This window comes from Nicotiana tomentosiformis, chromosome 4 (genome assembly GCF_000390325.3).
Source record: "Nicotiana tomentosiformis chromosome 4, ASM39032v3, whole genome shotgun sequence".
In the NCBI taxonomy this organism is placed as follows: Eukaryota; Viridiplantae; Streptophyta; class Magnoliopsida; order Solanales; family Solanaceae; genus Nicotiana; species Nicotiana tomentosiformis.
In genome coordinates, this window is record NC_090815.1 from 133,106,915 (window position 1) to 133,133,756 (window position 26,842).

Here is a 26,842-nt window from a genome sequence, read left to right on the forward strand (position 1 = left end):
ACTCCGGCACAGAATGAATTGGTCTTACGTCTGCAACAGAAAATCCTGGAACTGCAAGGTGAGCTTTAGCAGGTCCGAAATTTGGCAAACCTCTCCCTCAATCTCAATGTCCCCGACATTAACCAGCAAACCCTGACTACCTAGAACCAAACACCACAGCAAAACACAAACCCACCAATAAATCATCCCGCACCACACCAGTATCCCGCACCTCACCAAAACTTTAACCCGCCACCGGTACCGGCTCCTCAACACCACCACCATCATCCAACTCAATACCCATAAACCACTACTTATTAGAATGCACCACAACCTACTTCTGATCCCCAAAACTCAACCAATGACTATCCTTATACCCAAGAGCCAGGAATCCATCAAAGCAATCCGATATATGTAGAAAATTTACCTCACACCCCGCAGAAAACCCTATACATACCTGAATCAACTGAGAAGGACCTGCTCATTAAGAACATGGTGGAGGAACTCAAGAAGCTGACTGGTAGAGTTCAGAGTGTCGAGGGTGGTAAAGGTGTTGAAGGTCTAAACTATGAGGACCTGTGTATTCAGCCAGATCTGGAACTGCCAGAGGGTTACAAACCTCCCAAGTTTCAAAATGTTCGATGGAACCAGTGATCCGAAAGTGCATCTTAGAATGTATTATGACAAGCATGTAGGAGTAGGCAAGAATGAACAAATATGCATGAAACTATTCATGCGGAGCCTTACAGGAGACGCCTTGTCTTTTTATATTAGTCAAAATCCATAGAAATGGGTTAATTAGGTGAGTATGGCATCCGACTTCATGGATAGATTCAGGTTCAACATTGAAAATGCGCCAGACGTTTTCAACATTCAAATCCTCAAGAAGAAGCCGACAGATACCTTTCGTGAGTATGCTACTCGTTGGAGATCAGAAGCCGCAAAAGTAAGGCCAACACTTGAAGACTAACAAATGAACAATTTATTTGTCAGGGCTCAAGACCCGCAGTATTACGAAATGTTAATTGTTATTGAAAATCACAAATTTTCCGACATCATCAATCTAGGAGAAAGAATAGAATAAGGAATTAAGAATTGGATGGTGACCAATTTCGAGGCACTGCAGGCCACGAACAAAGCCTTACAAGCAGGAGGCATTTCGAAGAAGAAAGAAATATGTGCCGTGATGGTGGCCTAGGGACCTAAGTCTCCTATCACATACCAAACACCTCCACCCACACACCAGCCCTACCATGCCTATAATACTAAATTTGCATATTACCATTCACCATCACCCGCCTGCCAAAACTACCAGAAGCCACCACTAAATTTTGACCGCAGACCACCAAGACAATACACCCTAATTGTTGAACCCATAGACCAATTGTATGAGAGACTAAAGGTCACTGGTTATGTTACTCCCATCCCTACTGTTGTTATGGAGAATTCCTCCCAGTGGATCAACCCCAACAAAATATGTGCCTATCATTCAGGCATGAAGGGTCATACCAACAATGAATGCCGCATACTAAAAGACAAGATTCAGACACTGATCGATACTAAGGTCATACAGGCAAAGGAGGCTACACCAAATGTTCGTAAAAACCCTCTCCTGGATCACAGAGGTGAGGGAGTAAATATGAGAAATATTGACAAAGAATGGGATCAGGAGGGGTCTATCGGATTCATTCGAGAGGGAGATGATCCTAAAACATCTCCAGTCACCCTTACACTAGTTGTGGTACAAACCCAGGAGCCATTTGAAGTTGAGGTATCTACACCCTTCACTGTGATGGTAGCTCCCATGTCATCCTACAAGTTTGATGCCATCCCATGGGACTATGTTGCGGAAGCAAGGAGAAAGGGAAAAGAAAACATGGAGGAAAAGGCGCGGCACAAGGTATGACCAGAATTGGTAGAGTTTATACACCTGAGAAGCTAGGAGGAACAAGCAAGGAGGCTACATCTAAGCCGCATATTGTCGAGACTGACACTGATGATCTTTGGAGAAAGGTACAAGCGAGAGAGTACTTTGTTGTTGACCACTTGAACAAAACCCCCGCTCAGATATCCATCTTGTCAGTGCTGCAAAACTCGGACGCATAGATGAATGCTTTAATGAAGGTGTTAAGTGAAGCTTATGTACCTACCAACATCACTAGTAGGGAGATGACTAACATAGTCGGACAAGTATTGGAGAGCCACAAAATCACTTTTCATGAAGATGAATTACCACCAGAAGGGCTGAGTCACAACAGAGTGTTACATATCACAGTGCAATTTGAGGATAAGTTCATTGTCAGGGTCCTGATAGATGGAGGTTCAAGTTTCAATATATGCCCATTGACTACCCTGAAAAGACTGGTAAAGGCCTACACGAGATACGTATGGGAAGTATGAATGTGAAGGCGTTTGATGGATCTCAGAGAGCCACCATTGGATAAATCAACATCAGTCTACAGATGGGGGTGACTTGGTTTGATGTCGAGTTCCAAGTTCTAGACATATCTGCTACATACAATCTATTATTGGGACGACCCTGGATACATGTCGCCGGGGCAGTGGCTTCGACACTACATCAGGCTGTGAAGTTTGAGTGGAATCATCAGGAGGTGGTCATCCACGGAGATGGAAGTAACCCCATATACACCTATCAGACTGTGCCAGTCATCGAAAACAAAGAAACAACTTGGTGAAGAAACATACCATCGCATTGAACGAGTCAACGCAATTGTAAAGGATCGATGGTGGAGTAACAAGATAGAAAGCATACTCCTATGGACGGGGTACAAACCCGGTAAGGGGCTCGGCAAAATTATTCAAGGGATCACTAAACTCGTACAACCAGAATGTCATGGCATGACTTTTGGACTCGGATATGAATACACGTGGCAGGAATACCAGGATTAGTCTCCATCATGGCGTGCTCTTTATTATCCACTAGAACAACGTAACATCTCTGTACCAGACATTCCATCAAGCTGATATGATATGGGGTTCTGAGGAAGATGAAGTTTTTTCTAGCATGAGGACACTATTTCTAGATGAAGAAGATATGGACTGCAGTGCAATAGTTGAGGAGGAGGAGGAGGAGGAGGAGGAAGACCTTACAATTCAGACCATGTAGAAAGGAGTTGTTCTCAAGAACTAGACCGCTGCACCATCCCGGGCCCATCGAGTTCCTGGCATTATTATTACCTATCCCGATGAACCTACAATTGTGACATGTAATGAGATAACGCAACATAATGATAGTGATTCAAAGTATCTGGAAGATGATATAATACCTGAGTAAATCATCAGAGAAGTAGAAAACTTTGAAAATAAACCAAAATCTAATTTGGAGGAAACTGAGGCCATTAATTTAGGGGATTACGAAACGATCAAGAAAACACGTATAAGCATTCATCTATCACCGTCAAAGAAGGAAGAGTACATCCTATACCTAAAAGCACATCCGTAGTGGCTCACAAGCTACCCACTAATCCCATGTATCCACCGGTAAAGTAGAAGCTCAGAAAGTTCAAGCCGGATATGAGTTTGAAGATAAAAGAAGATGTCACCAAGAAAATCAAAACCAAGGTTCTCCGAGTGGTCGAATATTCGACTTGGTTGTCCAACATTGTGCCAGATCCGAAGAAATATGGGAAAGTTAGATTATGTGTCGATTATCGAGATCTGAACAGAGCAGGTCCCAAAGATGATTTCCTGTTGCCCAATATACACATACTGATTGACAATTGTTCCAAGCATGAGCTCCAATCCTTTGTGGATTTCTTCTCAGGATACCGTCAGATCTGGATGGGTGAAGAGGATGCCAAAAAGATAACCGTCATCACACCATGGGGGATATACTATTACAAAATGATGTTGTTTGGTTTGAAGAATGCTGGAGCCACCTACATGAGAGCCATGACAACCATCTTCCATGATATTATACACAAGTAAATAGAGGTGTACGTGGATTATGTTATCAACAAATCTAAATGGAGTTCTGATCACATAGAAGACTTGAAGAAATTTTTTGACCGACTTCGAAAATACAATTTGAAGTTGAATCCTACAAAATGTGCCTTCGGAGTCCCTATCGGAAAGTTATTAGGATTCATCGTCAGTCGCTGAGGGATTCAATTAGACCCATCAAAAGTCAAAGCTATCCAATACTTGCCACCTCCGAAGAATAAGAAAAATGCGATGAGTTTTTTTAGGGCGCCTCAATTATATCAGCTGCTTCATAGCACAATCAACCGTGATATGTGAGCCAATCTTCGGAATGCTGAGCAAAGATCTTGCAACAATCTGGACTAAAGAATGCAGAAAGCCTTCGACAAAATCAAGGAGTATTTATCTAAACCGTCTGTTCTGGTCCCACTAGAACCAGGAAGACCTCTGCTGCTTTATTTGTCCGTACTAGATGGGGCTTTTGGTTGAGTTTTGGGATAACATGTGAAACTGGAAGAAAGGAGCAGGCGATATATTATCTGAGCAAGAAATTCACGCCTTATGAAGACCAGTACTATTTGCTGAAATGCACCTGATGTGCTTTAACATGGATAGCTCATAAGTTGGGGCATTATTTCTATGCATACACTACATATCTCATATAAAGGATGGATCTTCTATAATAGATCTTTCAGAAACCCATGCCTACGGGTAAGTTAGCAAAATGAAAAATATTAATGAGTGAGTTCGATATCATCTATGTGACTCAGAAGGCAGTCACGGGGCAAGCATTGGCGGATCATCTAGCAGAAAAACCCGTAGACAGAGAATACGAACCATTGAAAACATATTTTCTCGACGAGTGATAACTAGGCGTTTTAGCCTATTATTTGCTCTCTTTTGCCTAGGTTTTGGGTCACAAATATGTAAAGGTATTCCCGAAAATTAACTTAATATGCTTGCTTGCAGGGTTTGGTCAAAATGAGGCAAAGAAGCCATAATGAACTCATGAAGGAGTCAAACCTGCACGAATCCAAGGTTGAGACTAGAGCGCTGAGAGCGGTAGAAAAGAGCGGTCGCATAAGGACCACCACTGAGGTGGCCACTATTATGCGGTCTGTAAAAGTAGATTTAAATAAGCTGCTTTGAGTACTAAAATCACTGCTGACCGCATTGGAAAGGCGCGGCTGTAAGGGGATTTTTGTTGAGAGCGTGGTTCGAGGTTCAGAGACTCTATAGTTTGGGCTCAAATGAAGAATGCGGCCCGCGTCCAAATTATGCGGCCGCGAATTGATCTTACGCGGACACAAAGGGAATTCCACTGAGAGCGCATCTTGAGGTTCAGAGACCCTGCAAGTCGGGCTTAACTGAAGAATGCGGTCCGCATCAAAATTATGCGGCCGCGATGGAAGCACACACTAGCGCGGTTGAAATTACGCGGTCCGTGAAACTAACCCCAATCCAAGGCCAGTATTGAAGAAACGCGGACCACGCTCATTATTATACAGCCGCGAAAGCTCAAGCGAGGACGCGGTCAGAATACGCGTCCGCGAATCCTCTGCAGGGGCATTTTTGTCTGGAAATTTCAGCCTAGTATAAATAGATCCTTTTATCAATTTTAGGTTAAGTTTTGGTTAGCAGAGCACGTGAACGGTTGGCTTTTCCCTTTTTGGGCAATTTTAGAATAGATTTACCTTCAAACTTTAGATTTTCATCTTGTACTTTAATATTATGGTTTATATTTCATCTTTATCTTTGATTTCTGCTGTGATAATGAGTAGCTAGACCCCATAGATAGGGTTGTGACCCAACCCTAGTGTGGGTATTTAATGGGTCTTGAATTTTAGGGCTTAATTATTTATGGATTAGTGATATTTAGCCTAATTCATGCTAAATTATAAAATTAGTGGTTGCAAACACTAATTCATTCCTTTATGACTTAGGCTCTTCTTGAGAAAGAGGAACTAAGTCTGTGAAAATTAGGCTAACAAGGAATTGGGGTGAACTCAAGATATTGATAGCCCCAATTAAAGGGTTAAACCTAGAAATAGTACTACCCGACTTGAGCCAATTTCACTTGTATTGTATGAACACCCATTTGGGTTTGAGAAAGCCAAATCGGGCAAAGTCACTCAAACTACCGAGAGGTATAGAGTGAGCACTTATGTGTGATGGTTATATCACGACCCCAATCATAACAAGCTTGTCCTAGATTCTTGATACCCATTAGATACTCACCTAGGCGGAAGTCACTTCCCTAGTGCCTTTTAACACTTGAAAACTTTCACCAAAAAGATATTGTACTTAGCTTACACTTAGCATACAATAGTATAAAATTAGAATAGAATCAATCGCAATATTGTTTGGAACTGTAATTAGGAACAACACACACATCTAGATGAGTTAGATTCCCAACTCCAAGCCAAATTCACTCCCTATGGAAATCGATCCCGACCTCATTGGGTAAAACTACATCGACCATCCTCACTTCTCTATAATAGTGTAGGTTTGGCCTCGATCACTTTTTGGCGCCGTTGCCGGGGAGTTAGACGGTGTTGGCTATCTATCTAACTATTTGTTTGTCTTGTTTTTCTTTCCTTATGTTTTTCTAACTTTTGTGTATGAATCGCTTTAGGTACCAAATGGCTTATAATGATGCTCTTGGACATGTTCATCTGGGGGAGGAGGTAGATGAACATGGTGAGGATGAGGTTAATCTAGAACCTCAAGTCCAAAGAAGAGGCCTCCAGGCTAATGACAACATTCCAAACCCTCCACCACCTCCTCCACGGGAAGCACAACGGGCGATACCCAATGAAGGTTATGCAACTGCAATTTTCCGGCCCCGGATTCGGGGCAATTTTCAAATTACAAATGTCATGCTGGCCCTATTGTAGCAAAGGGTCTTCTTCACTGGAGCTCCTCATCAGAATGCATACAAGCATCTAAAGGGTTTTGTAGACACGTGTTGGGGGAGCAAGCAGACAAACGTGTCGGAGGACGTTCTGACATTGAGACTTTTCCCATTTTCACTTAGAGGGAAAGCTTTGGACTGGCTCGAGAGGCTACCCAACCACTCCATACACACGTGGGATGAGTTGACAGAAACGTTTATAGCCAAGTGTTTCTCACCGGGTCATATGGCAGCATTGAGGGATGAGATATTAGCCTTTAAGCAAGAACCTAATGAACCCCTACATGAAATCTGGGAGCGATACAGGACAATGGTCAAGGAATGCCCAAACAATGATATGACTGAAGCAATGATTCAGCAGACATTCTATAGGGGCATCAACAGAACCAACCAATGTGTGGTGAATCAGCTAGCTGGGGGAAAGTTTATGAAAATGCCTTACTTGATGAGATGGCTGACACATCCTCAGCTTGGCAGAGTCGGGCAAATGTTCCTCAGGGTGACCCTAATGTCATCCATCTTCACAAGGAACTTCATGATCACGGACAAGCCATAGCCGAGTTGACAACTACTATGAAGCAGTTAGCCAAGGCCCAGCTTCAGCAAGTTCAAGGGACAAAGCAAGTAAATGCCATGGAAGGGGTAAATGTCATGGTCAACAAGAGGAGACAGCGTGGTCAACAAGTGCAAAACAATCAAGATCAATATGAGCAAAGTGGTAGTGGTTACAATCAAGACGATTCTTATGATGATCAAAGTGAGGAAGTGTTATATGCCAATAACTACCAAGGTTAACAGAGTAATGCTCCAAATCAACAATGGAGATCGCAAGGAAACAATCAAAATTGGGGCAACCAAGGCCAAGGGACTTGGAACAATGGCAACAACAACAACTCGAACAATTGGGAGAACAATAATCACAATTGGGGAACAATAATCACAATTGGTGCGGCAATGGAAACCAAGGGGGTTGGAATATTAATAATCAAGGCAACCGGGGGTTGGGCTTTCAAAGGCCCCCGATGTATCAACAACCCAAAAATCCGCCTCCATATTCGTCTTAAGGGCAAAGTTCTTCAAACAATAAGATGTGGCGGATAGAGAGTATGTTCAAACAAATGATGGAAAGGAATGCTGACTTCGATGCCCAAATAGCCTCCCATACTACCTCTATTCGCAACTTGGAAGTACAAATGGGACAAATTTCCCAAGCATTGAATACTCACCCTAAGGGGTCACTACCAAGTGATACGGTAGTAAACCCAAAGGGTGGGAACAATACATGCCATGTTATGGCCGTGACCACAAGAAGCGGTAGAGGTGGAGATGCAAGTACCTCTAATCCAAATAAGATTGTGAGTGATGATGTTGTGTTGCAAGAAGATGATGAGATTCAAGCCGATGATGAGAATGTGAATGATGAAGTGAGGATCGATATTGATGACAACATGGAGGAGACTCAAAATGATGTGAACCCGTCTAGGGAACACGTGATAGACATAGCGAAAACGGTAGTGCCTAAAGCCAAGGTCATTTTTCCAAGACCTCCTCCACCGTATCCTCAAAGGCTTGCAAAGCAAAATAATGAAAACCAATTCAAGAAGTTTATTGAGATGATGAAAAGTTTGTCAATCAATGTGCCCTTGGTGGAAGCTCTCGAACAAATGCCGGGATATGCCAAGTTCATGAATGACTTGGTAACTAAGAAGAGATCTATGAATTGTGAGACCATCAAAATGACTCATCAAGTGAGTTCCATTGTTCACTCAATGGCTCCAAAGCTTGAAGATCCCGGTGCCTTTACAATTCCATGCACCATTAGTAGCGCGGATTTTGCAAAATCCTTGTGTGATTTGGGAGCAAGTATTAATTTGATACCATATTCCGTGTTCAAGACACTAGGTATTGTGCAACAAAGAGCTACTTCCATGAGATTACAAATGGCGGATCGGAAAATGAAAAGGCCGCTTGGTATTATTGATGATGTTCTAGTCCGGGTCTACAAGTTTATTTTGCCTGCGGATTTTGTGAGTCTCGACTGCGAAGTCAACTCTGAGGTGCTTATAATATTGGGGAGACCTTTCCTAGTAACAGGGAAGGCATTGGTTGATGTGGACGAAGGGGAGCTCACCTGCCGAGTGGGCGATGAAAAAGTTGTATTCCACGTGTGCAAATCAATGAGGCAATCAAATAGCAATGAAGTTTGCTCTTTTGTGGATCTTGTGACGGAGGTGATAGTTGATGACACGAGTGCCATGATCAATGTGGAAGACCCATTGGAAGCTATGTTGTTAAACCATGAGGATTATGAAAAGGAAGGCTTGGTTGAATGTGCAAATGCATTGCAACGAATGGGATCCTACTCATATGGGCCCCGTAAACTTTCCTTGGACAATTCTTAGGCCATTCTTCCACATTACCTGTTATTCTCTCTGCTTGCCTAAATAACGTGCAGGTAGACTCCACCCTTGCAGTGCTTCAAAGAAGGAAAAAGGCAATTAGATGGACTTTGGTTGACATTCGGCGTATAAGCCTCGCCTTTTGCATGCACAAAATTACACTAGAGGATGATGCCAAATCCTCCGTGGAAATTCAAAAGAGGTTGAACGAGGCTATGCAAGAGGTCATCAAGAAGAAAATTTTCAAGTGGCTTGATGCAGGGGTTGTATACCCTATTTTGGATAGTTCATGGACTTCACCGGTACAATGTGTACCGAAGAAGGGGGGTATGACTGTGGTCACAATTTATAAAAATGAGTTGATCCCCACTCGTACTGTCACCAGATAGAGGGTATGTATGGACTACAGAAAGCTGAACAAAGTGACCCCCAAAGACCACTTTCCATTGCCCTTTCTTGATCAAATGTTGGACAGACTTGCCGGGCATGCCTACTATTGCTTTTTGGATGGGTACTCAGGGTACAACCAGATTCTCACTACACCATAACACCAAGATAAAACCACCTTCACATGTCCGTATGGCACATTTGCATTCTCACGGATGCCGTTTGGTTTGTGTAATGCACCGGCTACCTTTCAGCGATGTATGATGGCAATATTTATGGATATAGTAGAGGACTTCCTTGAAGTGTTCATGGATAATTTTAGTGTTGTGGGGGACTCATTTGAAGAATGCTTGGATAATATTGACAAAGTTTTGGCCCGATGTGAAGAGACCAACCTAGTGCTTAATTGGGAAAATGCCATTTTATGGAGGAGGAGGGTATTGTCCTCAGCCATAAGATCTCAAAGAACGGTATTGAAGTGGACAAAGAGAATATTGAAGTTATTTCAAAACTCCCTCCTACTACTTCCGTCAAGGGAGTTAGGAGCTTTCTTGGGCACGCGGGGTTGTACCGAAGGTTCATCAAGAATTTCTCACAAGTGGTGAACCCCTTGTGCAAGCTGCTAGAAAAGGATGCAAAGCTTGTGTTCAATGAAGATTGCTTGAAAGATTTTGATCTTCTCAAGTATAAATTTACAACCACTCCCATCATTACCGCACCCAATTGGAGCTTACCATTTGAGCTCATGTGCGATGCTAGTGACGTTGCGGTACGAGCGGTTTTGGGGAAAAGGGTCAACAAGATATTTCATCCGGTCTATTATGCAAGAAAAATGATGAATAACTCCCAAGTCAATTATACGGTGACTGAGAAAGAGTTATTAGCCACTGTCTTCACCATGGAAAAGTTTAGGCCATATCTCATGGGTGCCAAAGTGATTGTGCACACCGATCACGTGGCACTCCGTTACTTGATGACCAAAAAGGACTCGAAGGCTAGGTTGATGAGATGGGTTCTTCTGCTTTAAGAGTTTGACCTTGAAATCATTGATAGAAAAAGAAGTGATAATCAAGTGGAGGACCACTTGTCCCACTTAGAAGAGGAGGGGAGGCCCCACGATGGACTTGAAATTAATGATTCATTCCCGGATGAACAACTCCTCTCCGTGTCTTTGAATGGTATGCCTTGGTTCGCTGATGTTGCTAACTTTCTTATGACTGGCATTGTCCCGAGTGAGCTCTCTTCTAACCAAAGGAAGAAACTCAAACGGGACACCTTGGATTATTATGGAGACGAGCCCTATCTTTTCAAGATGTGCAATGATGGTGTTATCTGGAGATGTGTCCCGAAAGAGGAGCAAATGAATATTCTTAATGCTTGCCATTCCTCGCCCTACGGTGGTCATCATGGTGGGGCGAGAACTACTTCAAAGGTTCTTAGCAGTGGATTTTATTGGCCTACCCTGTATAAAGATGCAAGTGAGCTTGTTATGAGGTCTGGTAAATGCCAAAGAGCTGGTGGAATTTCCAAAAAAGATGAAATGCCTCTCACCACTATTCTTAAGATCAATATTTTTGACGTGTGGGGCATAGACTTCATGGGGCCATTTGTGAGTTCCGGTGGTAACACTTACATTCTGGTTGCTATTGATTATGTTTCCAAGTAGGTTGAAGCTATAGCTTTGCCCAACAGTGAGGCACGGAGTGTGGTGGCGTTCTTAAAGAAAAATATCTTCACAAGGTTTGGCACTCCTAGGGCGATCATCAGTGATGAGGGTTCTCATTTCTGCAACAAGGCCTTCGACACTTTGCTTTCCAAGTATGGTGTCAATCATAAGGTTTCAACCCCTTATCATCCCCAGGCTAGTGGACAAGTTGAGGTCTTCAACAGGGAGATAAAGAGCATATTATCAAAAACTGTCAATGCAAACCGAACGGATTGGTCAAGGAAACTTGACGATGTTTTGTGGGCTTATAGAACTGCGTACAAGACTCCAATTGGTATGTCTCTGTAACAGTTGGTATTTGGTAAAGCATGCCATCTTCCGGTTAAGTTAGAGCACAAGTCCATGTGGGCGCTCAAGATGTTAAACCTTGAATGGATAGCAGCCAATCTCCGGGTAGAGCAACTCAATGAACTTGATGAATTCTGGTTTCATGCCTATTCCAGCTCATCCTTGTATAAGGACAAGATGAAGTACTTACATGACAAATATGCTCGGAATAAAGAATTCAAGGAGGGTGACTTGGTTATTCTATTTAACTCTCGGTTACGACTATTTCCGGGAAAGCTAAAGTCAAAATGGAGTGGCCCTTTTGAGGTGGTGCATGTGACTCTGTTTGGTGCTCTTGACTTGAAAAACAAAAGGGTGAAATCTTCAGAGTTAATGGGCACCGAGTGAAGCATTACCTCGGCAAGTTTGATGACAGCCATGTGGTGGCCTTGATCAATTTCCAATGATGTTGGTAACATGCGTCATGCCGCGACGTTAAATCAGGCGCTTCTTGGGAGGCAACCCATGTGTTTTTCTTTCTTTTTCGATTTTCTTCTTAGATCAGGCTTTATTTTGAACTAACTGGTTGTGAGCTTTGTGTATGAATTATTTGTGCAGTACAGGACTTTCGCGGTCAGTGAGAGCTTTTCACGGGGGCGCAGATTGTCAGCGGACTTGAAAAGTCCAGAATATCAACTCTCTGAAGTTGTATTCACGTCCGAGTTCGTAATTTTGCGGTCCGTGTTGATCTTATGCGGCTGTGCCTGTTAATCCGCTCTCAGCGGACCTGTTTCTGAAAAGGCTTTTCGAAAGGTAAAAAGCGCTCACCGCAGTGGAATTCTGTGGACCGCGGTGGAATTCCGCGGACCACGCTCAGGTAAGTCGATGGGACCTCTGGGGTTGGTATAAATAGGAAGTCCTTAGGACTTTTACACTTTTTGAATGCCACACTCTCACCGAAATAGACCACTGTTCATCTTCCCCTTCTTACACTTTCAAGTTCAAATCTCATTAATCAAGAAGCAATTTCCTACTACAAATCCACATCTGGTATGCTCAAATCTTTACATTAATTTCATCTTTTGATTTTCTTTTCTTCTAGTTTTACTTTTTTGTTTTTACGGTTTAACACATATCATGATTTCAAAATGATGCTTTATTAATGCTAAAATTGCATGTGGGTAATGTTTAATGCCTAATGGGGGATATGGTTGTTCACTATGCCTGTTAATTGCCTAAATATTTGCATTAAGTGAAACCCTAGGTCTTAAATAATTCACCAGTGCCAGTATGATTTGAATTTCGCGGCCTGTGGTCCAAATTATGCGGTCCACGTTCATGCTTTTGTGCGAACTAGGTAGGCTTATATGTTCGCGGACGTGGTTATTTTTCCACGGTCAGCGGTTGACTTTACGCGGCCGTGTCCATAATTTTGCAGACGGCATTCATGAGCTTCAGAGAATTAACAAATTGATTCTGCGACCGCATTCATTGTTTATGCAGTACGCATTTGATATTTCGCGGCCGCGCCCATTATTGCGTGGTCAGCGAAAACCAATATTCAGAGAGTTGGTAGTCTTGTCCCAACTCTTTCGTGGCCGCGCTCCTTTTTACGCGGACCACGCTGACCCTTCCGCGGCCGCGCTCCTTTTTACGCGGTTAGCGGACCCCTGCTTTGAGAAACACTGTGAACATTTAATCTGCTTTCCTTTGTTGATTCATTGAACCACAATACTAATGAGCTTTCACTCATTGTGTGTGCAGATAATGGTGCGATCTCGTGGTGGTCTCGACAAATCAAAAGGGAGGGGAGAATCCTCATGAGGCTGAGGCAAAGGGAAGCAGACTGCACCATTAGCACCTACAAAGATTATTAGCAAAAAGGCCCCACCCGTGAGACCTCAGGCTGACTCCTCCGACAATAGTGAATACCTCCCTTCCCGGGAGATTTCCGAGGGAGAATCTGCACAACAACCCGAGGCTCAATCAACCCACCTCTTCATCTGAGTCGTCTGATGGCTCCGAAGGAGGTAGTGAGACTTTAGCACCATCTCCCCCACCTGCTGCAACTCCGACCTCAACAGCTGCTCCTATTGATATTGATGATGAAGAAGAGGTTCTGGATAACGGGAGAGGAGGTGATACCCATGAGGGGGGATTGATTAGATCAAGGAAGCCGGCAGTGTGGCAAGATAGGTTTGTGAGTGAGAAGGCCTACCACAAATTCCAGGAATGGTGGCCACAAAGGTCGCTCACCCTTGAGCGACATTTCATAGAAAAAGACCTTCTCCCTCATAACCCGAATGTGAAGACACAATTTGATGAAAGAGTGGGGTGGAAATTCTTCACTAACAAGTTGCCGAAAGCAAATGAGTACCTAGTCAAGGAATTCTACACCAATGTTGCCCACATAAAAAAGGGTACCTATATGACTAAGGTATGAAATAAGAAGATCCGGTTCGATGGCAAAACTTTGAATACATATGTCGGGTTTGATGATGTAGACGTTGCTCTATACATACAGAAGTTTGCATTAGATGAAGCATCCCGTCCATGGGTAGCAGAGGTGATAGCCATACCACGGACAACACTGGCCTGGCTTACACCGGGAGTCTCAATTGCCAGAAACACCCTTAGCTTTGAAGCCAAAGGGTGGTGCACCTTCATCTGCAGCCACCTTGATCTGTGCCAGCATGAAAGTGATATTCCACTCTCCCGGGCTATCCTCATAGCGTCCATCATGGCAGGGTATCCAATAAATGTGGGGAACCTCATGGCCCAGAACATATATAAGGCAATCGGGAATGAAGAAAGTTCATACCCTTACCCCAATTTCATCACTATGTACCTCGAGGACCAGGGGGTTGAGGGGAGACACATTGACACGAAAGTAAAGCCGAAAAGGCCCTTCTCTTAGTACAGCCTTCAGGGAGCAGACAACCCAAAGTCCAAAGGCAAAGCCACTACCTCCACTAGCATGTCTTATGAGCCAAGGGTAGTGTCCACTAGTTCCGAGCCTTCCACAACGGAGGGTTCTTCGGCTGCTATGCCACCTTCCTCATCCGGGCCATCAGTCACAGCCCCATTATCTGTGACCTCATCTTCCGCATATTCTCAGGCTTCAATGTGGGTCTCTCAGATGCAATCCAGTATCAACAACTAATTGCAGGCAACTACATCAAAGTTTTCTGTCTTATCCAGTGCAGTGGCAGCACAGGCAGCCCCAACACAGCTTCAGGTACCTCCATCAGTGGAGGATTCATTGAAGGAGCTTCTGGACAACCAAAAGAAAATCCTGGAGATATTAGATACTCATGGGAAGGTGATCAAGGAGCTGGGCAAGCAGGTCAAAAAGATGAAGAAGACTCAAGCTTCAAAAGAGTCAGTGGAGCTGCTGAAGAAGGAGGTAGAGAAGTTCACTTCTACCAGAGATATTCCACTGGACCTGCTTATGGAGGAGACTGCACCTGCAGCACAGACAACACAGGTATCAGAGCAGGAGGCTGACAGAGAGCCGGTGAGAGGATTTGTGGTGCCCGAGTTAGAGGACTTGGAGATATAGTTGGAGGACCCGGAGGGAGTTGATGATCCTATGCAGTCAGAGGTCCCCACTAGTGAGCCTGACCCCATGCAGACAAAGACCACATAGGGAGTTTTCTTTACTCTCTATCACTCCCCTGATCTTGTTTTTACTTTTAGCATTGAGGACAATGCTAACTTATATTTGGGAGGGTGGTATTATTTTGATTTGATGACTTTGATGACTGGCATGTAATAATTATGATACTATTTTTCTTTATTTTTACTTATCGTTATTTTCATTTTCATTTTTGTTATTTTTCACTTTTGGTATGTATATAACTTTACCATTCCATGTATATATTCATCCCCATTTTGTGTATATTCGTTTCACTCCCCTATTCAACATATTCATTTTACTTTCCGTATTTTACTTTTTAACTTCTTTTGTATTTTTCCTTAATAGCTTAGCTTCTTTTTTCTTTTAGTAGCTTCTTTTTGAGTTTTTAGCTTCTTTTCACATTTTTGCGTGATCAATAAGCCTTTGATTTTCTTAATGCCATGGTTCTTTCCGAAGGTGGATATTGTGTGAACCGGGTGGCTCTTCCCAACGATGGATGGCGTGACAACCTTCTTAAGGAATTGAGTCTGTTTTTCTTTTTGCTCTGATATGTAGTAGTAATGAATAAAAGTGTCTCAAGCAGGCTTCACTTGGTACTACCACATTTACCTTCGACCTCATGGTTAGAAACAAGTTGATTGACAAAGAATAGCTCTAGTTGTGACCTTTAGACTCTTGAGTTGACTAAAACTATCATCAATTGGTTTCTTTGAGCCATCTGTGATCTTCAATCTTAGCTAAAGTTGTTGTGGGCCCTCGACTCTATTCTCTTTAACAATCCATTAGCTTGAGAGAGAGGTGAGGTATTGAATTGCAAGTCCAAGTCCCGTGCCAATAAGTCTATAACTTGCCCTAAATGTTTGTCTAGGAAAAAGTCTAAGTGTAGCTCGACTTAAGAAGTGATTGTAGGCTCTCTTTGGTCCCATTTGAACTGCAAAAGCTTCTGTAGCCTACCAATATGATATCCCTAGTCAACCCTTTTGAGCCTAAGCCTTTTTCATTCAATAGCCACATTACAAGTCTTTATCCGTTTTATAATGACCCTCTCTTGGCACCTAATCTTTCCTTAGCATTCATGATGATCAATTAGCAAAAGCATAAGTTTGGGGGAGAGAAGAGAAATTTCAAAGTGATGAAAGGTACAAAGAATAAAAAGAATTGATGAAAAGGAAAGGCAAAGAAAAGGATGAAGAGTTAAAAAGAAAGTGTTAAAAAGAAAGAAAAGGTTGAAGGGATTCAAAGAAAACAATGTGAAAAGGCATGGAATGATGAGAAAAGGAGAAAAATGATTGTCATGAACAAGAAAGAGTGACAATGTGTCTCTCTAGTTCCCCTGAGGAAGAAGAAAATGACTCAAAGAGTCAAGAAAGTATGAACCGAAATGAGAAAATGGAGTGCATAAGGAAAGATGAAACCATCATAGTTCATTATATGCTACCTTGATCCAAAAAGACTTAATTACATCCCGCTAAAGCCCTATAGGATTTCAAGTTGAGTGAGCTTACATTAGTGGTGATTTACATAAGGGGCAAGCTTATGGTACTTAGAGCCGGACTTGTGGCATTCTTTTGAGAGTGATGAGCACACTTCTTTACAATCCCTGTTTTGAGTGTCACATTCTATAAGGTGAGATTAGCTCATGGAGAGTAGAGGAGGAGGAGTCTGGGATCCACAATGACTTGCGTGAGAGAGCGAGATTCCTTGATGAATTGAGTCAACTCTTGATGCTTTTGTGTCACATTAGACCTATGGAACTCAAGAAGTCATAGCATGGTGTTGTTGATAATGCATTTGTGTTGAGGGTAATTGTTAGTCCCAATTGATGCTTGATAAAGTCACCTTAGGAAAGCTGAAATTTTCCTTTCTTTTTCTTGTGGAGGTGGGAATTACCTTGTTTGCTTGAGGACAAGCAAAAGCTTAAGTTTGGGGGAGTTGATAACTAGGGGTTTTAGCCTATTATTTGCTTTCTTTTTCTTAGGTTTTGGGTAAACAATGCGTAAAGGTATTCCCGAAAATTAACTTAATGTGATTTCTTGCAGGGTTTGGTCAAAATGAGGCAAAGAAGCCATAATCAACTCATGAAGGAGTCAAACCTGCACGAATCCAAGGCTAAGACTGGAGCGCTGAGAGCGGCAGAAAAGCACAGCCACGTAAGGACCACCGTTGAGGCAGACACTATTACACGGTCCGTGAAAGTAGATTCAGAGAAGCTGCTTTGAGTACTAAAATCACCGTTGACCGCGTTGGAAAGACGCGATCGCGAAATCTTTGGCGCGGCCGCGAGGGGATTTTAACTAAGAGCGTGGTTTGTGGTTTAGAGACTCTACAATTTGGGCTCAAATGAAGAACGCACCCTACGTCCAAATTACGCGGCCGCGAATTGATTTTATGCGGACGCGAAGGAAATTCCGCTGAGAGCGCATCTTGAGGTTCGGAGACCCTGCAAGTTGGGCTAAACTGAAGAATACGATCCGCGTCCAAATTATGCGGCCGCGATTGAAGCACACGCGGACGCGATTGAAATTATGCGGTCTACGAAACTAAGCCCAATCCAAGCCCAGTATTGAAGAAATGCGGACCGCGAAAGCTCAAGCGCGGACGCGGTCAGAATTACGCGTCCGCGAATCCTTCGCAGGGGCATTTTTGTCCAAAAATTTTAGCCTAGTATAAATAAATCCTTTTATCAATTTTAGGTTAAGTTTTGTTTAGCAGAGCACGTAAACGGCTGGTTTTACCGTTTTTGGGCAATTTTAGAATAGATTTACCTTCAAACTTTAGATTTTCATCTTGTACTTTAATATTATGGCTTATATTTCATCTTTTTCTTTGATTTCTGCTGTTATTATGAGTAGCTAGACCCCATACCTAGGGTTGTGACCCAACTCTAGTGTGGGTATTTAATGGGTCTTAAATTTTAGGACTTAATTGTTTATGGGTTAGTGATATTTAGCCTAATTCATGCTAAAATTATAGAATTAGTGGTTGCAAACACTGATTCATGCCTTTATGACTTAGGCTCTTCTTGAGAAAGAGGAACTAAGTCTAGGAAAATTAGGCTAACAAGGAATTGGAGTGAACTCAAGAGATTGATAGCCCCAATTAAAGGGTTAAACCTAGAGATAGTAATACCCGACTTGAGCCAATTTTACTTGTATTGTATGAACACCTATTTGAGCTTGAGAAAGTCAAATCGGGCAAAGTCACTCAAACTGCCGAGAGGTATAGAATGAGCACTTATGTGTCTTGGTAATATCACGACCCCAATCATAACAAGCTTGTCCTAGATTTTTGATACCAATTAGATACTCACCTAGGCGGAAGTCACTTCCCTAGTGCTTTTTAACACTTAAAAACTTTCACCAAACAAATATTGTACTTAGCTTACACTTAGCATACAATAGTATACCCAACTCCAAGCCAAATTAACTCCTTATGGAAATCGATCCCGACCTCGTTGGGTAAAACTGCATCGACCATCCTCGCTACTCTATAGTAGTGTAGGTTTGGTGCTAAAGTGAATCTTCCCGCACCAGGATGAAGCCAAGAGGAGCTTCACACCCAACTGGCAGGGCCCTTACATGGTTCACCGGGTGTTGACAGGAGGAGCACTTATACTTGCAGAAATGGACAGAGAAATTTGGTCGAAACCTATCAATTCAGACGTAGTCAAGAGATACTATGTTTAAGATTGTTTGCATTCTCTCTATTTGATGTAACTGAACTACGCTTGATCTAATTCCTGTTTAACAGTGGATACGTAGGCAGCCATGTGGGTTCGGTCACATCATAATAAAATCTTCATTTCCCCCTATGATCAGAAACTGGGGCAAGATCTCGAGTTTGTCCGGTTTCATTACATTTAGAACAGTCGAGGAATGTGTTGCCAGAAGTATGCATTTAAATTCGGGAAGAATTTTAAGGAGAATCCTCAAAATCCAGAGTCAATGAGGTTACAATGTCTCAAAGCATGTCACAGTCATCAATTTAACAAATCATCTTCTATCATGCACTATCATATATTTCAAACAACTACATTTTTATAAGAAATTCATCATAAATGCGTGTTTTTCGAAAATTTGATAGCAGCCAGACATTACCCAGAGTGAGACTCAAGCAGGACTTCAAGACAGGAGTAAAGGCGAAGCAAGGAATCAAGAGCACGAAATCCCCCCCCCCCCCCGCAAAACTAATGATTTTTCTTTGAATGCAGGCATAATGATCATAACAGGAACATTCACAAATGCATACACACATGAAAATCACTATCTTCGTAACGACAAAGTTGCCAAACGCAAACACGTCAAGCTAAGAAATGCTTTATCCTCTCGCACTTAGTCATTGATTTTTCTTGCATAGGGCTAAGAGCTGCCCTCATTATTGCATAAGGCTAAGCACTGCCTTTTTTTGAATGAGACTAAGCATTGTCTCCATACCTTGCATGAGGCTAAGCATTGTCTCTATTACTGCATAATGCTAAGCATTGCCTTTCTTTTCATGAGACTAAACACTGTCTCCTTTCCTTGCATGAGACTAATCACTTTCACCACATTGCATAAGGCTAAGCACTGCCTTTCTTTGCACGAGACTAAACACTGTCTCCATTCCCCGCATGAGGCTAAGCATTGCCTTTCCTCACCAGACACTAAGCACTGTCTCCTTTCCTTGCATGGGACTAAGCATTGTCTCCACCCATTACATAGGGCTAAACACTGCCCTTACCATTGCATAAGGCTAAACATTGCCTCTCCTTGCATGAGAGTAAGAATTGTCTCTACTCTTTGCATAGGGCTAGGCACTTCCCTCACTGTGCATAAGGCTAAACATTGCATTCCATTGAGAACTAAGCATTGTCTCCATTCCTTGCATGAGCCTAAGCATTGCCTCCATTATTGTATGAGGCTAAACATTGCCTCTCTTTGCATGAGACTAAACACTATCTCCGCTACACTGCATAAGGTTAAGCACTATCTCCCTTCTTCATATAGGGCTAAGCATTGCTCTCATCTCATACAAGACTAAGGCTTGTCTTGTCTCGTCCTCGCATATGACTAAGCATCACCTGTTTCCTCTATCAAACGATCGACATCGCCATATCTTTGCATCTCATGGGCTGAAACATTGCCACATTGTCCGAAGGCATAATAGTCCAGAGGCACCATCCTCATGGCCCGAGGACACCATTTCATGGCCTGCGAATCCCTTATCATACGCTTAATAGCCCGGGACATCATGGTCTAAGGACATCATCCACATCGTCCAAAGACAACCTTCATAGTCCAAAGGGAATTTGCATCATGTTTAAATTTTCGCAATAATCTATATATATTCGCATGCACCGTGGTTAAGTTTTGTAGGTAACTCGGGAGGTAACTATTCTGTACATGGGAGCAATCTTCGCTCCGGTTTCCGTTTACAATGTTCACATCCTTTTGACTACCTCAAACATAAGTGACGACCTGTAATTGACTACCTTTTACTCTATAACCGATCAAATATCTGCCTTGGGATACACCCATAAGGTTCATTTCGCATTCATGACTCCAACTAAAATTATCCATTATTTACAACACTATCCTACCCAAAATGAATCTTTTCGAAACATACAACCACTCTTATAACAACTCCATCGGTTTGTCCGCCGTTGGATCCAGAACTATACAGGGCCTGATTCCATTAACTCCAGGGATATTTAGGCAACTCAGGAACCAGAGTCCGGCCTCCATTTTTTAAATACATCATTCCTCACTCACTTCGGACAAAATTGGTCATCATTTTCTTTACCCGACAAGTCTTTCATCATTAACGAGTAAAGATGGACAGTTGTTGATACCCAATTTTGCCCTCATATTTTTCAAATAGTATATATACTTTCAAAATATCATTTTCATCATTACTTAATTTACAAAGAGTTATACAAGTATTTTCTATAATTGTTTTCATAATTTGTAGAGCTTTAAAATCAAATTTTCTTGCATTTAAATTACCTTAATATGTATTAATTACCCCTTAAATTATTTTGTGATGATTTAACCAAAAAAATATACTATTTTCATCCACATATATGCTTCACAATATTTTTATATAATTATATTGGCTATTCACATAATTTTGCAATAATAGCCTATATGCTATGCATAATTAAATGTTTTACATTATTTGTTTGAAATAGCATTTTTATATTTTTATAATGTTAAGTTATTGTTTTTGAAGCATCTTAATACTTAAATAATATTTTATTATTTGTTAATTACTCTTTATAATTTTATTTTAATGAATTTCATGTATTTTAAATTATAGCACAATATAGGGCTAATTTTCGAACCAATTAAAGTCGCAAATACCTGGCCCATTCTGTTTAACCCGGTCGCGACCCATCTCACGACCCGCCCCGCTTCCCCTTTAATCCTAGCCGTTGATGTTAAATGATCAACGACCCACAACAACCTTTGCTCTTTCCTTATAACCCTCGCCCCAAACCCTAGAGACAAATCACTCATTCTTCCGCCCCTTGAATCTCTAGAACCTTCCCCTCTTCTCTGAAACCTTAATAGTCACCTCCCTTAACTCTCTCCGATTCCTACCCCAAAATGGAATCAATCCATGATTCCCTTACCTTATACGTTCTGTCATCTGGTTACTTGCATGATTTTGGCATCATCTAGTGCTTGCCTATTTTTGGCAAATACCAAGCCTTGGGTTATGAACACTTACCACCGGGTTGTATGGGTCCGATTTACCAAAATCCTTGGACAATCTTTGATTTCCGTCGAACTAGGGTTTGAAATTTCAATTTTTGTTTTCTTTACTGGTTCTATTATCGACTGCATGTGATTTCCTTTCCTTATTTTGTGTTTGGTTAATTGCTTTCCATGTTTACTCGCTTGTTTCCACCACTATATAAACCCCTCCCCTAATTCCCTTTAAGGGACGTTAATAATTGTTATTCTCTCATACTCTCATTCACTCGATACTATTCTGAATCTATTGCTCTTGGCCGACTGAAATCCAAGGCCATCGGAATCTTCTCTATTAAACTCTTTAGTGCGATCACTGATAGGGGCTCACTAAAGCTCCGGTGAACTCTGACGTATTAGGATTTGGGTTTATTTTTGCTGTTTTGTTGGTGTCATTACTGAGATTCTAGGTAATCAGCCTTTTTGTTCGTTTATCTTCGCAACTGGTTAGCATTCTTGACTCTCATAGCCTTCATTGTTATTCCTTTACTTGCTTATGTGTGTAATCTGTATGCCAATGCTGGTTGCACTTTTAGACAAACATGCCTTAAGTTTCTCTGTTATTGATGAACTTGCAGTATTATATTGTTACGTGCTTTTCTATAAATCTACTATCTAAATGATGTTTTGTAAGTTACATGACCTCTAGTATCGAACTTGAATGGTTTCAACATACGTAGTAGATTTCACTTGCATATTTTATTCGAATAGTTTATGGCCCTCTTAAGTTTTACCTTACTGACCATGTGCATACTAGCCTGAATGTCATGTTTTGTTCTTGTTATAAGTTCATACTTGTGCCTTAATGTCATGTTTGCTCAGATTCTGCTTTAATGAATCTCTTCCTCTTGAACCCTTTAAGAATAATCTATTATTTCCTGCAAACTAATTCATGATTCTCCTATGTTATAGCACTATTTCACTATATAACCAAACTTGTTTATCTACAATTTGTAACTCTAGTAGTTATGTTCTTTGATCTGTCAATCTTGCACTCTTAGCATTGCATCTAGGATAAATGTCAATGTGTAGATTTCTCTCATGTGGGATCGACTGATATGAATCCTAATGTTTGATTGTCATGTTGATCTATAATTAACATGTTCTTTTACCTACCATAAGTTCTTTATAATCTTTGCGCTATAGTAATGCCCATCATGTTAGGTCTCATTTTCAACTAAGTGATATGCTGCCAATTGTTCTTAACTGTGCCCATTAGCCTGTTGCTATGTTATTGATGACCATACTCTCATTAGGAACTCATGTTAAAACCTTCATGTGAAAACTGCCTCTCACTTGTTCTTGTCTATGAATTTTCTAGATTCTCATGTTAATTGTCTGAAATCCTTTGGGCTAATTCTTGACTATGCTTCGTTTTAAAATTCTATTTGAAGTAGTTTGCTAGCTTATGATGTTTAATCATGTCACTTTAAAACCTAGCATGAGACCATTTTATGTATGTCATCTGTATTTTCCAGAGTTTCATGTGATCCTGCTTATATGTTTTAGTTAGAACTATTTGTTACTTACAGCTTTCAGAATTAAGTGTGAAAATGTGTTTAATGAATTCCCTGAGTAGTTGTCACTTGCATGGTTAAGTCTAGAATCAGTAGGTAAGTCATGTATCTTGGGCCTATTATTGGGCCATACATGTTGTTGGACCTATGTGCTGAATTCAGGCAGCTTCTATTATTCTGCTAAGCCTGGGGCTTGGGCCTGTTGGTCATGTGAAGAGCGAAGGCCCAGCTAGTGTTGGGTTCTTTTGTTTGGGTCTATTTCTAGGCCTGTGGTTATTCTTTATGTTTTGTTTATAGGTGTATTCACTATCCGATTCTGTAATAATTTGTAAACTAAATAATTGGTGAATTAGTAAAAGAGGGATAGGGTACTTTACTACTCACATGAATAGGTAGAAAACATGCCTATAGGATTTATGTGGTCTATTTCCTATTTGCCTTACATGCTTTAGTTTTATGTGTAGAAAGCATGCCTATAGGAGTCCCGCACACATTTCACTTAACTTGTCAAAACATGTTATTTCAAGTATTCACTATACCTGTTTCTATGTTACCACTGTACACACTTAGACAACTTGCCTATGGGATGTAATAGCACATGCCTCACTCATCTAGATACCACGTCTATAGTTTTTTTCAATTAATCGATCGATTAATACTTCTATTGATTTTAGTGTGCTGCTCCTTTAGTTATCACGACTATGGATTCTAATCAATTAATCAGCCATTTTGTTATTATCATACTTAGACGACATGCCTGCAGGGACAATTATATAAGACATATCTCAACTACTAGAAACCATGCCTATAGGACATTGAAGTCTTCCTAAGAAGCATATTTATAAAATCAACACTAGTAATCTGGTAATTCATATCGCTCCACTGCCTCATTGCGTAAACAATTAGAAATCATGCCTACAGGACTTGCGATGCTTTAACTGGCCTATACGTTGCAGTATTGTCTAGATAATATTAATCAAACTAACATAGGAACCATGCCTATAGGATTTAACAACCCGAATAAGTTTTAATTCTGAAATCGTCTACTGCATAACCAAAAATATGCCCGCATGCATTTGTTGTTATGTGTGGAGGCTAACTTGGCCTTTAATTGTCTTTACGTGAAGTCCTATCTGTTTTGAATGTCGCTTACTTTTATCATTTTTTGAGCAACCTAAGTAAAGTCTAGAACCACCCAAATAGTATATCCAAAGCCTCCTAGACCATAGGCATGGGACGGGTAGCGCACGCGCAGGGTACGACTTAGAATTGAATTAGAACGCTTTTTTAAGTAAACAACTTCAACATAGTAATCGGGTAGCAGGAGATGATAGTCTGTGCCCTCTGAATAATATGAGCAACCCCTACCTAAAGGGAGTTGCGAAGTATTATTTATGTTGCACGGGCTGATCCTTTAAGCTAAAAAACTTAGAACCCCCTCTTTCCTTTATATACTTGGCATTTATAGTTAGTCATTTAACATAGACCAATGCATTTGTATCCTTGTAATCATTTAGGATTTGTATCAATTCCCAATGTGTTATGATAAGATTCTTCGACCTCTATACTTCCCTTTGTTTATTTGATCACCTATCCTAATCACATAATCCACATAGTTTTAAAGTTCGGCTGGGACCCACAATTGTGGACCTCGAAGAATGCCTAACACCTTCTCTTTGAGGTCACTTGAGCCATTACCCGATCTTTGGTGACACGGACTAGTCAAACAAAATTATTTGCAAATAGGTGCCCTAATGCACCTTAAAAATCGTTAGGTGGCGACTCTTCTCTTTTATCAATTTAAAACAGTTGTCACACGTCGAGGCCCGCTTCTGCGAGAAAATGGGGTGCGACATGGACACTTCTATGAGCTCGCACTTGTGACCATTTCCACGCAAGTGCGATTGCACCAGAACTCAACTGCCTCAGCAAATTCTTCCAAGTCAAAACTCGATCCGTTTCCAACTCGATTCGCATCCGAGGCCCCCGAGATCCCCTCCAGCCATACCAACACATCTCAAAAAATGTCAAAATTACGAATCGCGCCTCAAATCAAACTTATAAATTTTCAAATTTCTAAATTTTATATCTTGTGCCTAAACGTATCAAATCAATCCGGAATGACTTCAAATTTTACATGCGAGTCATAAATGGCATAACGAGCAAGGCTCGGAACCCAAACAGACATCGATAACATAAAAATCCACTTCAATCCAAACTTATGAAATTCATCCCAAAATGGCAACTTTCCATAATATGCGCTGAAATGCTCCCGGGCCACCCGATTCTCAACCCGAACATACGCCCAAGTCTGAAATCATCATACGAACCTATTGGAACCTTCAAACCCCGATTCCGAGATCGTTTACTCAAACGTCAAACCTTAAAGCTTCCGAATTTAGAATTTTCTTTTCCAAATCAACTCCGAACTTCCCGAAATTCAATTCCGACCACACGTACAAGTCATAATACATGAAGTGAAGATACTCAAGGCCTCAAACCTCCAACGACGCGCTAGAGCTCAAAACGACCGACCGGGTCATTGCATTTTCCCACACTTAAACATATGTTCATCCTCGAACATGCTGAGGACTGATCTGGAGTTGTCCAAAATCACCGTTTAGCATCTCGTGCACCTACCCGTGCCACCACAACCCAGTTGAGCACATTAGTTCGAGACAGACTGAAGATCCTTCTTACAACCTTAGCAAACCAGCTTTAGAACCAATTTCCAACATCCAGAATTTCTCTACAAGACCTGATTCTAACATACGGACACCGCATCAACCATTATACATAGTACCAAAACATGATCTTGCACCTATGCTGAAATCACATCATGCACCATAGAAGTTGTTTTCCAATAATAACATCCTTCGAACATATTGCTGCAATTTCACGAACCTGGTGCCCGTAATACGCTTAACACATATAAGCCATGTTCCAACTCTCGCAGCACTTCCATGATGGAAGCGATGCGTAGAAACGCATAACCACCTACCGAATCAATAAATCATACAGTCTCCCCACCTGACAAGAACCATTACCTCCTTTTTGAACTGAATGTCGATAGTTTCTCTTTAATATACCCCACATAAATCCGATCATACCGATTTCAGGCCCAATGACCTCGTCTCACCTAGTACAAGATGCTCAGGCAATAAGCCACCTCGAATACTTAATAAAATTTCACATGATGCAATCAATACGCCAACAAGCTACGACTTAATTATGACACATCAGGAAGAACGAACACTGGAAAAAGAACTACACGGCCCGCGTAACAAATAAAACGATCGAACAGACGCTATGAACCATTCTCAGAGAACAAGGAACA